Here is a 14,340-nt window from a genome sequence, read left to right as displayed (position 1 = left end):
ATAGATTCCTCCCCGGGTTTTAACTGTTCTGTCCCTGAGGTCTCTGAGATACATCAATGAATTATTTCATTCTCTCTCCTGATATCACCGTGCCCCTCACATAAAATACATTTCTACAGCAAAACATTGAAAATATGTTCCATTATTCGGGTTGTCTGGATCATATTCAGTTCACTATTGTCGGTGAAACTTGGAGCAACAGTTAAAAAAATACACACACTGATAATACTGCACACAACTGTCACAATTATACATACATACATAGGCGTACACACCCACACTCACACACACACACACACACACTACACACACTCACACATTCACACACTACACACACTACACACACACACTCACACACTCACACACACACACTCACACACACATACTTACACACACTACACACTCACACATACAGACACACTACACACTCACACACACACACGCACACACAGACACGTGGACACAATTGCACAAATACACATACTCATACATATGCACACGAATACAGAATGTTAATATACACACACAAACGCATACACGTACTCCCACACACAGAAATATAGACAGGCACATTCAAATACAGACACAGAATCTCACAAATACACAATACACACAAATACATACACAACAAAAACACAGATACATTCATAAATAAAAATGTACATTCACGGATCAGAAGAACACACAATATACGCACAAACGAACTCAAACAAGTACGCTCCCACAAATACACTAATGGACCACACGTATACAAACAAAAATACATGCATTCACAAACACTCTCTCTCCTTTTCTCTTTCGCTCTCTCTGTCCCACACGCACCATGCACACACACACAAACACACACACACACACACGCACACACACACATGCATGCACAAGGGGGCATACACCCACACCCGCACACACAGACACGTACTTGTACAAGAAGGCACAAAACAAAACATGCACACAAATTATCAAATATGTACAAACGCACGCAGAACCACATACAAACACACAAGTACACACTTACCTAAACATACGTGACTAGGTACACAGGCCCAAACACAAACACATACATGTGTACACACAATGCGGACAGATAACATGCATGCAGGTCCAAAACATACACAAACAGATACATACAGTCAAACAAATGCATATTCTCACATGTTCACGCTGAAATGATTGCAGATATAGAGACCCACAATGTTATACACATTATCACTTATACAGGAAAATACATGTAACAATTTTAACACACTGCATATAGATAAACAGAGAGCAAAATATTTTCACACAAACATATGGATGCAAACATTCACATGCTCACACAGAACAGAACACCACGGGACACAGTACTACACATGGAAACACAGGTATATGCTGACACATTGTTATAAATAACTATCAACGCGGATTTACATGCACTAACATGTTAACAGATACACACACAAACAGACAAACACAGAAAGGGAAGGAAACATTACTCGAGTGACAGAAATTCACACATTGAAATAGGCAGAAACACGGGCACAGGTTAAGAGTGGCATTAATAAATATACAGAGACTACACACAATAATAGTCATATATCCACAATGTCTGAAGAATACATTATACAAATTATCCACAATGTCTGAAGAATAAATTATACACACAGACACACAACTACACAAATCAACAAACACAGGCAAATGAATCCCTCATACACACAGATTAACTCAGGACCAAAGATTAATGCAGCTCAGGAAGTGTTCACACACACACACACACACACACACACACACACACACACACACACACACAATCTTAAATATAAACGGCAGGTAAATGGTGAATGTAAAATTGAAGTGTGAATTTGAATGGACATACACACCGATAACTATCCCAATTCTCAAAACACCGCCAAACACGTTGAGAAACTGAATTAAGCTCATGATTTACTAAACATCTCCACCGTAAAGAAGCAAAGATTAGAAATTGCATCCCAGACCTTAAACAGCAGCATTCACAGTTTACAGATCAGTCACCATCTGTGGAAACAATCATTGACAGGGGAATGTTCCTCTATATCAGTCAGAACATTCTTCAACAAGAGTTCGTGGCAAATAGTTCAAAATGAACTGATTCTCAAGAAAACACCTTCAGTGCTTTCTGACACGGACTCTCCAAGGAATACCAATAAGGATCAGGTGTGAAAATAGTTATGGAGATCTGTTACTGAGTGTCCTGAATTTAACAGGAGATATACATTGAAAATTAGACATGAGAATGAATGAACAGTTTATGAAGGAGAACAGGGAAAAGAAAACAATGAGATTCCCTGGATAAATAAAGTAATCTAATTCCATTTCCTGGTCTCTGTCCCTCAGACCCCACCGACCGCATCTGGATTGAAGACAGTGAGGATGATAACAGCAACATCTGGACAACCGCTTCCACATTCATCGTCCTGTTCTTCCTGAGCATTTTCTACAGCACTGCCGTCACTCTGATGAAGGTGAGATGATTCAATTCCCTCACATTTCAAACTGGCAGAATGGATTTGAAAAATCTCTCAATGTTTCACTGATTAGAAACATTAATGTCCCGCATCAGAAACATCTGCTTCAATATTGTCTCTTTATTTTACAGATCAAATGATGGGTTGAATTTTGGACGCTGCAGATTTCCCTCAGCTGATTATAAAGATCTGTGTATGGCTCCAATACAATATCTGCTCTCGGTGAATCTATGAGTAAATTTCTCTCCGTTTATCATTCTGGATCTGTAACTGAGGCAACATTAGACATTATTTCAGTTTTCAGTGTGAAAAGTACGAGTTTTTTTGTTATAATGTTATTGTGGTTAATAGTTTCCCCCCTAGTTTAAATTTCATGTATAAATAATTTCTCATTCCTTATTCACGTTTGTTAATTCCTCTTTCTATTAAGGATCTGTTTTCTCTTTCTGGTGTATGTAACAGATGTACAAATATTGACGGATTCTCTGTACATGTCTCCTGTTCTCAATGTGAACCTCGATCGCTATGTTCACTTTCCTAACTTTAAAAAAAACAATTTCGCTGTAAAATATTCTCTGAATTTTTAAATAAATTTTGAATAAAAATTTAACCATCCCTGTCTTGGCTGAATTCCGTTCTCCCAAACCCATCAACTCCACTCCATTTCCCTAAGACACGGTTCCCCCCACTTTCCCAGACAGGCATGTCCCCCCCAGTCATGGGTGGGATGTGGTTGAACTCAGGACCCTTTAGAGACAGAGTCACTGTGCCACCCAGTGACCCACCCGTGTAAAGACACCTTCATCTCTGCCTTTTTCTGATCAAATCCAGAGACAGAATGAGAGAAGAATGAGGAGAACCTCGGTGAATTCACTCATAAACTGGTCTGTCATGGAGTTTGGAAGGATGAGGGGGGATGTTATAGAGACGTATAAGATAATGAAAGGGATGGATAGGGTAGAGGGAGAGAGATTCTTCCCGCTGAGAAAGGATAGCAGGACTAGAGAGCACAGCCTCAAGATAAGGCGGGGGGGTGGGGGGGGAGAGGTGCACTTTAGATCAGAGTTGAGGAGGAACTTCTTCACTCAAAGGGGTGGTGAATCTCTGGAATTCTCTGCCCATTGAAGTGGTGGAGGCTACCTCGTTGAATATATTTAAGACACGGGTAGATTTTGACAGACAAGGGAATTAAGGGTTATGGGGAGAAAGCGGGAAAGTGGAACTGATCCACTTCAGATCAGCCATGATCTTATTGAATGACGGGGCAGGCTCGAAGGGCTAGATGGCCTACTCCTGCTCCTATTTCTCATGTTTCTTTCCTATGTCCTTATGGAGGACCAGCAGCATTTAAACTGCCCTTAACCTTGTTTGATTCCCCTTAGTCTGCCAGAAATGAGAAATGAATTTGCTCCGAATCTTCACTCCAGGGCATGAAGAAAGATTGTGTTTCATGTGTTCAAGCAGGCACTAACTGACCGAACGTAAGGCAGAATGTAAAATCAGTGGACTGGATGCAGGAGGAAAACACAAGAATAGTTCCAGAGATCAGAAACTTCAGTGGCGAATATATTTTGGAGAGTTTGGGACTAATTTCCTTGACAGAAAGTTGCTGATGTGACTTTAATGAGGCATTCAAAATCCTGAGGGGTCTTGACAGAGTAGATAGAGAGAAACTTTCAATGGCAGAAGGATTTTGACACAGAGGGCACGGGTTGAAGTAAATTGGTGGAAGAAACATGGAGACATCACGAAAAAAACACTTTCAGACAGTGAGTGATCCAGACCTGGAATGTGCTGTTTGAGAGTGTGGTGCAGGCAGAGCCAATTAATGGTTTCAAAATGGGATTGGATAATTGTCTGAAAATGAACTAAATGCGAGACTGTGGGGTACAGAGTGTTATTGGATGAATTGCTTCTTTAGAGGGCCAACGCACACATGACGCTTCAAAACGGCCTTCTTCTCTGCTGTAAGGACTCTATCAATGTTGAAAGGGTGACAGTGGCATCGTGGTAATATCTCTGCGAGAGTAATTCCGAGGTAGGCAAATTTCTCAAGATATATATTGATCCTGTTAAATGCGAGGTGATGCATTTTGGAAGGAATAATGTAGAGGGGAGTTACATGATAAAGGGTAGACCAGTTAAGAGTATGGAAATGCAGAGGGACCCGGGGCTGCAAGTGCTCAAGTCTCTGAAGGTGGCAACACAGGTGGAGAAGGTTGCAAAGAAAGCTTACGTAATGCTAGCCTTTATAGGAAGGGGTATATCGTGTAAGAGCTGGGGTCTAATCCTGCAGTTGTACAGAACGTTGTTCAGACTGCATTTGGAGCACTGCGCCCAGTTCTGGTCACCTTACTACCGGAAGGACGTGGAGACCCTGCTGCTGTGACAATGCACCCTCTTGTTTAAACACTCTGCAATGCTGAGACTGGGGAGAGGAGTGAACAACAGGGAGCAGCATTGCAGCTTCTCTCCCCCCATTGAAACTGGGATTGTTGCTCCATCTGCTGCACCATCCCCACCACATCCACTGGGGGGCAATCTGGACAATGGGCTGCAGGCAGACCTCACTGCGCCTGCGCCACAATCACTCACCGCCGGCGGCCATCTTGCGTTGCCAGGGGAGACGGCCGGCGTACATCTTGCGTTGTCAAGGGAGACGGCCAGCGGCCATGTTGCGTTGCCAGGGGAGACGGCGTCCCGCGCGCTGCACTCTGGGGGAATTCCCCTCCTGCACATTCGCCCAGGCTGTTATATTTTAATCTTTAAATATTTTGAATCTTGATGATTATTATTCACATCCTCACCCGTCAGACTTTCGGTTCCTTCTCCATTCGGTAAAATCGTTTATTTTTTTTATTCCGTCTGTTTGTCAATCACACCCGCGCGGTGCGCTCTGGGAAAATACTACAGCACATGCGCGGTTCCGCCACCCGCCTCTTTATAAAAATATGTATTTTATTTAATTTTAATTCCGCTCCGGGCGGGATTTCCGGGTGGGATTTTCTCTCACTTTCTACATTTCTGAACCGTCGCTTTTTCCTCGACGGGGGGAGGGGCTGATGGTGACGTCACGGCAATATGGCGGCTGGCTCCGCCTCTCTGCAGGCCCCGGATGTTCCGCCAACGAGCAGCGGCGGGGCAGGAGTGGACAAGGGCTGACACTGGGCGGAGCAGCGCCCGGGCATGTTACAGCGACGCCCGGTGGTCAGGAAGGGAAATAGCAGCAGCGCAGTCTCTGCCCAAAGGCTTCCCCAGTTCAGCTGCTCAGAGACACTGCGAACCTCTTCAACTGGAAACTTCAGCTTCTCACATTCACCCCCTGTGTTCAGTCATTGTTTAATAGACAACCTCTGTAGGGAAATCAGAAATAACTTGTTCACATTAAAGGGGATGGGAATCTGGACCATTCTGCTCAAAAGGCTCTGCTCGCCTTGAAATTTCAATTGAAATGTTCAAGATGAGAATTTATAGATACAAGTCATGCTGTATGTGGAACACTCATGATGCCAAAATGCGTCTCACTGTCTGAAAATGTTTTTTCGTGATGTCTCCATGTTTCCTTCACCAATTTACTTCAACCCGTGCCCTCTGTGTCAAAATCCTTCTGCCATTGAAAGTTTCTCTCTATCTACTCTGTCAAGACCCCTCAGGATTTTGAATGCCCCATTAAAGTCACATCAGCAACTTTCTGTCAAGGAAATTAGTCCCAAACTCTCCAAAATATATCCGTCACTGAAGTTTCTGATCTCTGGAACTATTCTTGTGTTTTCCTCCTGCATCCAGTCCACTGATTTTACATTCTGCCTTACGTTCGGTCAGTTAGTGCCTGCTTGAACACATGAAACACAATCTTTCTTCATGCCCTGGAGTGAAGATTCGGAGCAAATTCATTTCTCATTTCTGGCAGACTAAGGGGAATCAAACAAGGTTAAGGGCAGTTTAAATGCTGCTGGTCCTCCATAAGGACATAGGAAAGAAACATGAGAAATAGGAGCAGGGGTAGGCCGTCTAGCCCTTCGAGCCTGCCCCGCCATTCAATAAGATTATGGCTGATCTGAAGTGGATCAGTTCCACTTTCCCACTTTCTCCCCAGAACCCTTAATTCCCCTGTCTACCAGAAACCTATCTACCCGTGACTTAAATATATCTAGCGAGGCAGCTTCCGCCACTTCAATGGGCAGAGAATTCCAGAGATTCACCAGCCTTTGAGTGAAGAAGTTCCTCCTCAACTCTGATGTGAACTGCACACCTCCGCCCCTTATCTGGAGGTTGTGCCCTCTCGTACTGCTGTCCCTTCTAAGCGGGAAGAATCTCTCTCCCTCTACCCTGTCTATCCCTTTCATTATCTTATACGTCTCTTAAACATCCCCCCTCATCCTTCTAAACTCCATGACAGACCAGTTTATGAGTGAATTCACTGAGGTTCTCCTCATTCTTCACTCATTCTGTCTCTGGATTTGATCAGAAAAAGGCAGAGATGAAGGTGTCTTTACACGGGTGGGTCACTGGGTGGCACAGTGACTCTGTCTCTAAAGGGTCCTGAGTTTAACCACATCCAACCCATGGCTGGGGGGGACATGCCTGTCTGGGAAAGGGGGGGAAACCGTGTAATAGGAAAATGGAGCGGAGTTGATGGGTTCAAGAGAACGGAATTAAGCCAAGACAGGGATGGTTAAATTTTTATTCAAAATTTATTTAAAAATTCAGAGAAAATTTACAGCGAAATTGTTTTTTTTAAGTTAGGAAAGTGAACATAGCGATCGAGGTTCACATTGAGAACAGGAGACATGTACAGAGAATCCGTCAATATTTGTACATCTGTTACATACACCAGAAAGAGAATACAGATCCTTAATAGAAAGAGGAATTAACAAACGTGAATAAGGAATGAGAAATTATTTATACATGAAATTTAAACTAGGGGGAAAACTATTAACCACAATAACATTATAACAAAAAAAACTCGTACTTTTCACACTGAAAACTGAAATAATGTCTAATGTTGCCTCAGTTACAGATCCAGAATGATAAACTGAGAGAAATTTACTGATAGATTCACCGAGAGCAGATATTGTATTGGAGCCATACACAGATCTTTATAATCAGCTGAGGGAAATCTGCAGCGTCCAAAATTCATCATTTGATCTGTAAAATAAAGAGACAATTTTGAAGCAGATGTTTCTGATGCGGGACGTTAATGTTTTTAATCAGTGAAACATTGAGAGATTTTTCAAATCCATTCTGCCAGTTTGAAATGTGAGTGAATTGAATCATCTCACCTTCATCAGAGTGACGGCAGTGCTGTAGAAAATGCTCAGGAAGAACAGGACGATGAATGTGGAAGCGGTTGTCCAGATGTTGCCGTTATCATCCTCATTGCCTTCAATCCAGATGGGGTCGGTGGGGTCTGAGGGACAGAGACCAGGAAATGGAATTAGATTACTTTATTTATCCAGGGAATGTCACTGTTTTCTTTTCCCTGTTCTCCTTCATAAACTGTTCATTCATTCTCATGTTTAATTTTCAATATATATCTCCTGTTAAATTCAGGGCACTCAGTAACAGATCTCCATAACTATTTTCACACCTGATCCTTATTGGTATTCCTTGGAGAGTCCATGTCAGAAAGCACTGAAGATATTTTCTTCAGAATCAGTTCATTTTGAACTATTTGCCACTAACCCTTATTGATGAATGTTCTGACTGATATGGAGGAACATTCCCCTGTCAATGATTGTTTCCACAGATGGTGACTGATCTGTAAACTGTGAATGCTGCTGTTTAAGATCTGGGATGCAATTTCTAATCTTTGCTTATTTACGGTGGAAATGTTTAGTAAATCATGAGCTTAATTCAGTTTCTCAACGTGTTTGGCAGTGTTTTGAGAATTGGGATAGTTATCGGTGTGTATGTCCATTCAAATTCACACTTAAATTTTACTTTCATCATTTACCTTCCGTTTATATTTAAGATTGTGTGTGTGTGCGTGTGTGTGTGTGTGTGTGTGTGTGTCTGTGTGTCTGTGTGTCTGTGTGTGTCTGTGTGTGAACACTTCCTGAGCTGCATTAATCTTTGGTCCTGAGTTAATCTGTGTGTATGAGGGATTCATTTGCCTGTGTTTGGTGATTTGTGTAGTTGTGCGTCTGTGTGTATAATTTATTCTTCAGACATTGTGGATAATTTGTATAATTTATTCTTCAGACATTGTGGATATATGACTATTATTGGGTGAAGTCTGTGTATATTTATTAATGCCACTCTCAACCTGTGCCCGTGTTTCTGCCTATTTCAATGTGTGAATTTCTGTCACTCGAGTAATGTTTCCTTCCCTTTCTGTGCGTGCCTGTTCCTCCGTGTGTTTGTGTGTGTATCTGTTAACATGTTAGTGCATGTAAATCCGTGTTGATAGTTATTTAAAACAATGTGTCAGCATATACCTGCGTTTCCATGTGTAGTATTTTGTCCCGTGGTGTTCTGTTCTGTATGAGCATGTGAATGTTTGCATCCACATGTTTGTGTGAAAATATTTTGCTCTCTGTTTATCTATATGCAGTGTGTTAATATTGTTACATGTATTTCCCTGTATAAGTGATAATGTGTATAACATTGTGGGTCTCTATATCAGTATTCATTTCAGCGTGAACGTGTGGGAATATGCATTTGTTTGACTGTATGTATCTGTGTATGTTTTGGACCTGCATGCATGTTATCTGTCCGCATTGTGTGTACACATGTATGTGTTTGTGTTTGGGTCTGTGTCCCTAGTCACGTATGTTTAGGTAAGTGTGTACTTGTGTGTTTGTGTGTGGTTCTGCGTGCGTTTGTACATATTTGATAATTTGTGTGCATGTTTTGTTTTGTGCCTTCTCGTACAAGTACGTGTCTGTGTGTGCTAGTGTGGATGTATGCCCCCTTGTGCATGCATGTGTGCGTGTGTGTGTGTGTGTGTGTTTGTGCGTGTGTGCATGGTGCGTGTGGGACAGAGAGAGCGAAAGAGAAAGGGAGAGAGAGTATTTGTGTATGCATGTATTTTTGTTTGTATACGTGTGGTCCATTAGTGTGTTTGTGGGAGCGTGCTTGTTTGAGTTCGTTTGTGCGTATATTGTGTGTTCTTCTGATCCGTGAATGTGCATTTTTATTTATGAATGTATCTGTGTTTTTGTTGTGTATGTATTTGTGTGTATTGTGTATTTGTGAGATTCTGTGTCTGTATTTGAATGTGCCTGTCTATATTTCTGTGTGTGGGAGTATGTGTATGCGTTTGTGTGTGTATATTAACATTCTGTATTCGTGTGCATATGTATGAGTATGTGCATTTGTGCAATTGTGTCCACGTGTCTGTGTGTGCATATGTGTGCGTGTGAGTGTGTGTGCCTGTGTGTGTGTGTGTGTGTATGTGAGTGTGTGTGTGTGTGTATGTGTGTGTGTGCGTATGAGTGTGTGAGTGTGTATTGTGTGTAGTGTGTGAGTGTGTGTAGTGTGTGAGTGTGTGAGTGTGTGTATTGTGTGTAGTGTGTGAGTGTGTGTAGTGTGTGAGTGTGTGTGTGTGTGAGTGTGTGAGTGTGTGAGTGTGTGAGTGTGTGAGAGTGAGTTTGTGAGTGTGTGAGTGTGTGTGTGAGTGTGTGAGTGTGGGTGTGTACGCCTATGTATGTATGTATAATTGTGACAGTTTCGGGCAGTTTTATCAGTGTGTGTTTTTTTTTAACTATTGCTCCAAGTTTCACCGACAATAGTGAACTGAATATGATCGAGACAACCCGAATAATGGAACATATTTTCAATGTTTTGCTGTAGGAATGTATTTTATGTGAGGGGCACGGCGATATCAGGAGAGAGAATGAAATAATTCATTGATGTATCTCAGAGACCTCAGGGACAGAACAGTTAAAACCCGAGGAGGAATCTATGACTTGTTTAAACTTGTATTCTGGGAAATCAATGCCAGCACATGGTTAACAGGAACAAGAGTGTTGAGGCATTTTAAAATTATGTTGCATTATTATATTTATATTTCAATGATTAAGATAATGATGCTTCAATATCTGTAGCAAGTAAACCGGAAACTAATTTGTACTGTTAGAAACTGGTCCTTATAGTAGAGAACTGTTCCCTTCCAAACACGGGAGAGGGAGGAGAGTGACCTCAGAGTTTCCCTCTCTCTACCCGGTGACACAATGTCCCTGATGGTTCTAACCACTGAGGAGGTGGAGGTGAGTGGATTAAAGAATGACATTCCTCCTCTTTTCATTGAGGAAGTTTTGGGACATGGATTAGCTCTTGCTCCTCCCCTCTCTTTGCTGGGTTAGTGGGAATCCAGGATGTTAACAATTTCACTCTCCCTCAATCCGATGGGGGGAATATTTCTCCATGTTTTTTTGTGTGACCCTCACTTCAGTTCCCAGTGGGTGCGGTGCAACAGCTTAAAGAGGTGGTCAATGAGAGAAGCAGGGACACAGAGATCTAAATGTTGTGTTTGTGTGTCAGACATGTTAAAAATGTCGGATTTTTTTTCCCCTCAGCGGGAGGAAAGTCAGTGAAGATATTTTGCAGAATCCTGTAATGAATGCGCTCTACTCTATCCCTAACCCAGTGTCTATCTCCGCTGGGAGCACTGGTTCAACAATGTTGGGTCCGAGACATGAAAATATCTGACTCAAATCAAAGATATGGAAGTAAAACTGAAAAACAACCAATTAAACAATTGGGTATTTCATTGATCGTTAGCGGAAAATGTTTTTATTCTTTTTATTGTAGTTTTTAATGGAAGTGAGTGACTCTCATTGACATGAATTAACCGTGTCCATCAGTGCAAGGGAAATGTTCACAAAACTGGGTTTACCGCTGGATTTGTCAACTGTTTTGTTGATGAGCTTCAAGGGGATGGCTTCATGTCCCACCACACAGGAGTAAGAAGCGCCGCTGGACCATTCCCCTGCTGCAATGGATAACAGGCTGTACATGAAGAAGGAGCTATCGCCGTTCTCCGCCACCACCTCGGTGTTCCTGTAGTTCCCGGGATTCACCGGCTTGTTGTTGACGGTCCACTTGACGAAGATCTCTCGGGGGGAGAAACCTCTCACTAAGCAGCTGAGGGAGACGAAACTCTGAGCGGAGACTTCTTCTGCCGAGGGCAGGAGGACAGAGACGACCGGTTCCCGCGGATTTGGATCTGCAGAAAATGTACAATAAATGTCAATAAACTGGAGAATTCTGGAGACAATGAAGCCACTGGTTAGATCTCAGGAAAATGTGCTTCGCTTCTGATTTTAACTGTTCCCATTTTTGATTTGCAGCTTGGAGGAGAGGTGAACACAATTGTTTTCTCAAATAACTCAGGGGAGGTGGAGTGGAAAGGTTCAGAAAGTTTACAGCACAGAATCAGGCCATTCGGCCCAACTGATCTACTTTTTCTTTTTGGTTTTCTGGTTTTTGATGCTCCACATCAGGCTCCTCCCTTCTTCTTCGATCTAAACCCAATAACATCGCCTTCAGTTCACTTTTCACTCATCAACACATCAAACTCCCCATAAACATATCACTCGGCCCAGAGTCGTTTAGTTCAGGGGAGAACATTAATGCACTGAATACTAAATATTGACTAGTACACTTTCACTGGAGATAGACACAGTGATGCATTTACATAGAAACATAGAACATTACAGCACAGTACAGGCCCTTCGGCACTCAGTGTTGTGCCGAGCTATGTCCGAACCCAAGATCAAGCTATCCCACTCCCTATCATTCTGGTGTGCTCCATGTGCCTATCCAATAACCGCTTGAAAGTTCCAAAAGTGTCCGACTCCACTATCACAGCACGCAGTGTATTCCACACCCCAACCATTCTCTGAGTGAAGAATCTGCCTCGGACATCCCTCCTATATCTCCCACCGTGAACCTTATGGCAATGCCCCCCTAGTAACAGTTACATCCATCCGAGGAAATAGTCTCTGAACATCCACTCTATCAATGCCCCCTCATCATCTTGTAAACCTCTATTTAGTCGTCTCTCATCCTCCTCTGCTCTAAAGAGAAAAGCCCCAGCTCCCTCAACCTTTCTTCATAAGACCTACCCTCCAAACCAGGCAGCATCCTGGTAAATCTCCTCTGCACTCTCTCCAATGCTTCCACACCCTTCTTATATGGAGGTGACCAGAACTGCACACAATATTCCAAATGTGGTCTCACCAAGGTCCTGTACAGTTGCAGCATAACCCCACGGCTCTTAAACTCAAACCCCCTGTTAATAAACACTAACACACTTTAAGCCTTCTTCACGGCTCTATCCACTTGAGTGGCAACCTTCAGAGATCTGTGGATATGAACCCCAAGATCTCCCTGTTCCTCCACATTGCTCAGAACCCTGCCGTTGACCCTACATTTATTGCTTCAATCTCTCAGCTCACCTGTTTCCTTGTGGATAGATGTTCTTAGAGGAGTCGGCAGATCCTGATGGCTCACCACGCACTCAAACACAGCCGCACTCAGCCAGGCTTGTGTCGAGATGCTTAATTTGCTGATCACGCTGTCACGATCCGCTCCGGGCTTTTCGGCAATCTCTGATTTCAAATACTTCCTGTCTCGGATCCAGGACACGTTAACTCCATCAGGAGGATGAGAAATGATGCAGGTTAAGGTCGCAGTCGCCTCCAGTAAGACCTGTTCTATTGGTGGTGGCTGTATCTTCACTGTGGTATCAAGGCACTGGGGAGGATCTGTGAATGAGAAATGAAAATGAACCCTAGCTCCCCTTCAGAAGCAGGACAGCAGTCTTCAGCCTGAAGGAGACAAAGTCGCCTTCAATATATCAGTCTCTAACTATCGCCTTTCACCTTCCATGGCAAATGGGAAACCAGCTTGCTCTATGGAATTATTCCCTGTATTAAATATTGGAGCAGCGGTAACAGTTCCATGAATCAGAATTGGAGAATTCCCAAACAAATACACCATCCTGAACTCAGGGAAAAAGTACTGACCGTTGGTTTATAAATAGGGTGGATGCACTTTCCAATATTTTACCCCTGTGCTGTGACCTGTGAAAAAGGCTCACACCTACTGTCTCTCCAAATTTTACCAGCTGTCTCAGGAACAAGCTGACATCAAGGCCACCTCATTCACTATATTGCTTCAAACCGAAAGGGGGCACTCTTTTAAGGGGAGGCTGTGGCATATGGTGTTGTCAATGGACTTATAACCTAGGGCAAGACTCTGGGGACACCGATTCGAATCCCATCATTGCAAATATGAAATTTGAATTTTATAAAAATCTATAATTAAAAGTTGAAATGGTTCTCATGAAGCTATTGCTGTAAAACCCCTCCTAGTTCACAAATGCTCCTTAGCAAAATCAACCTGCTGTCTTTATCTGGCCTGGCATGCATGTGACTCCAGATTCACAGCAACGTGAGTGACACTTCAGTGCCCTCGGGTTTGGGAAATAAACGCATATCTCAGGAAGGGATAACAAAAAATTGTTTTTCTGATGAAATTCTGAATGAGATATTGTCCTAATGCAGCAAACTACATGACAATAACTTACAAGTTATTCTATGCTTCGTACCAACTTTAATAGATCCCTAATTCTGATTAACATCAGAATGATATATGTTGTCCTCTGTTTGAGTCTCTTACCCTGAGATGCGCTGATGTCCAGACTCTGAGTGTGTCCTTGATGAGTGACCTGGCAGGTATAGACCGCTTTGCTGAGCCATTCCCCAGCGGAGACTGTCAGCCGACTGCTGGCCGAGAAGTTCCCGTTCACTTCACAGGGGGGAGAGGTGACAATTCCTGAATGCGTGGGTTCCCCATTCTTCAGCCAACTCACTTCCATTGACCCTGGCTGGAAATCGATGAT

This window comes from Carcharhinus amblyrhynchos, unplaced genomic scaffold (assembly GCF_965287045.1).
Source record: "Carcharhinus amblyrhynchos unplaced genomic scaffold, sCarAmb.v2.hapA scaffold_38, whole genome shotgun sequence".
Classification (NCBI taxonomy): Eukaryota; Metazoa; Chordata; class Chondrichthyes; order Carcharhiniformes; family Carcharhinidae; genus Carcharhinus; species Carcharhinus amblyrhynchos.
Note: the sequence above shows the minus strand (reverse complement) of the source record.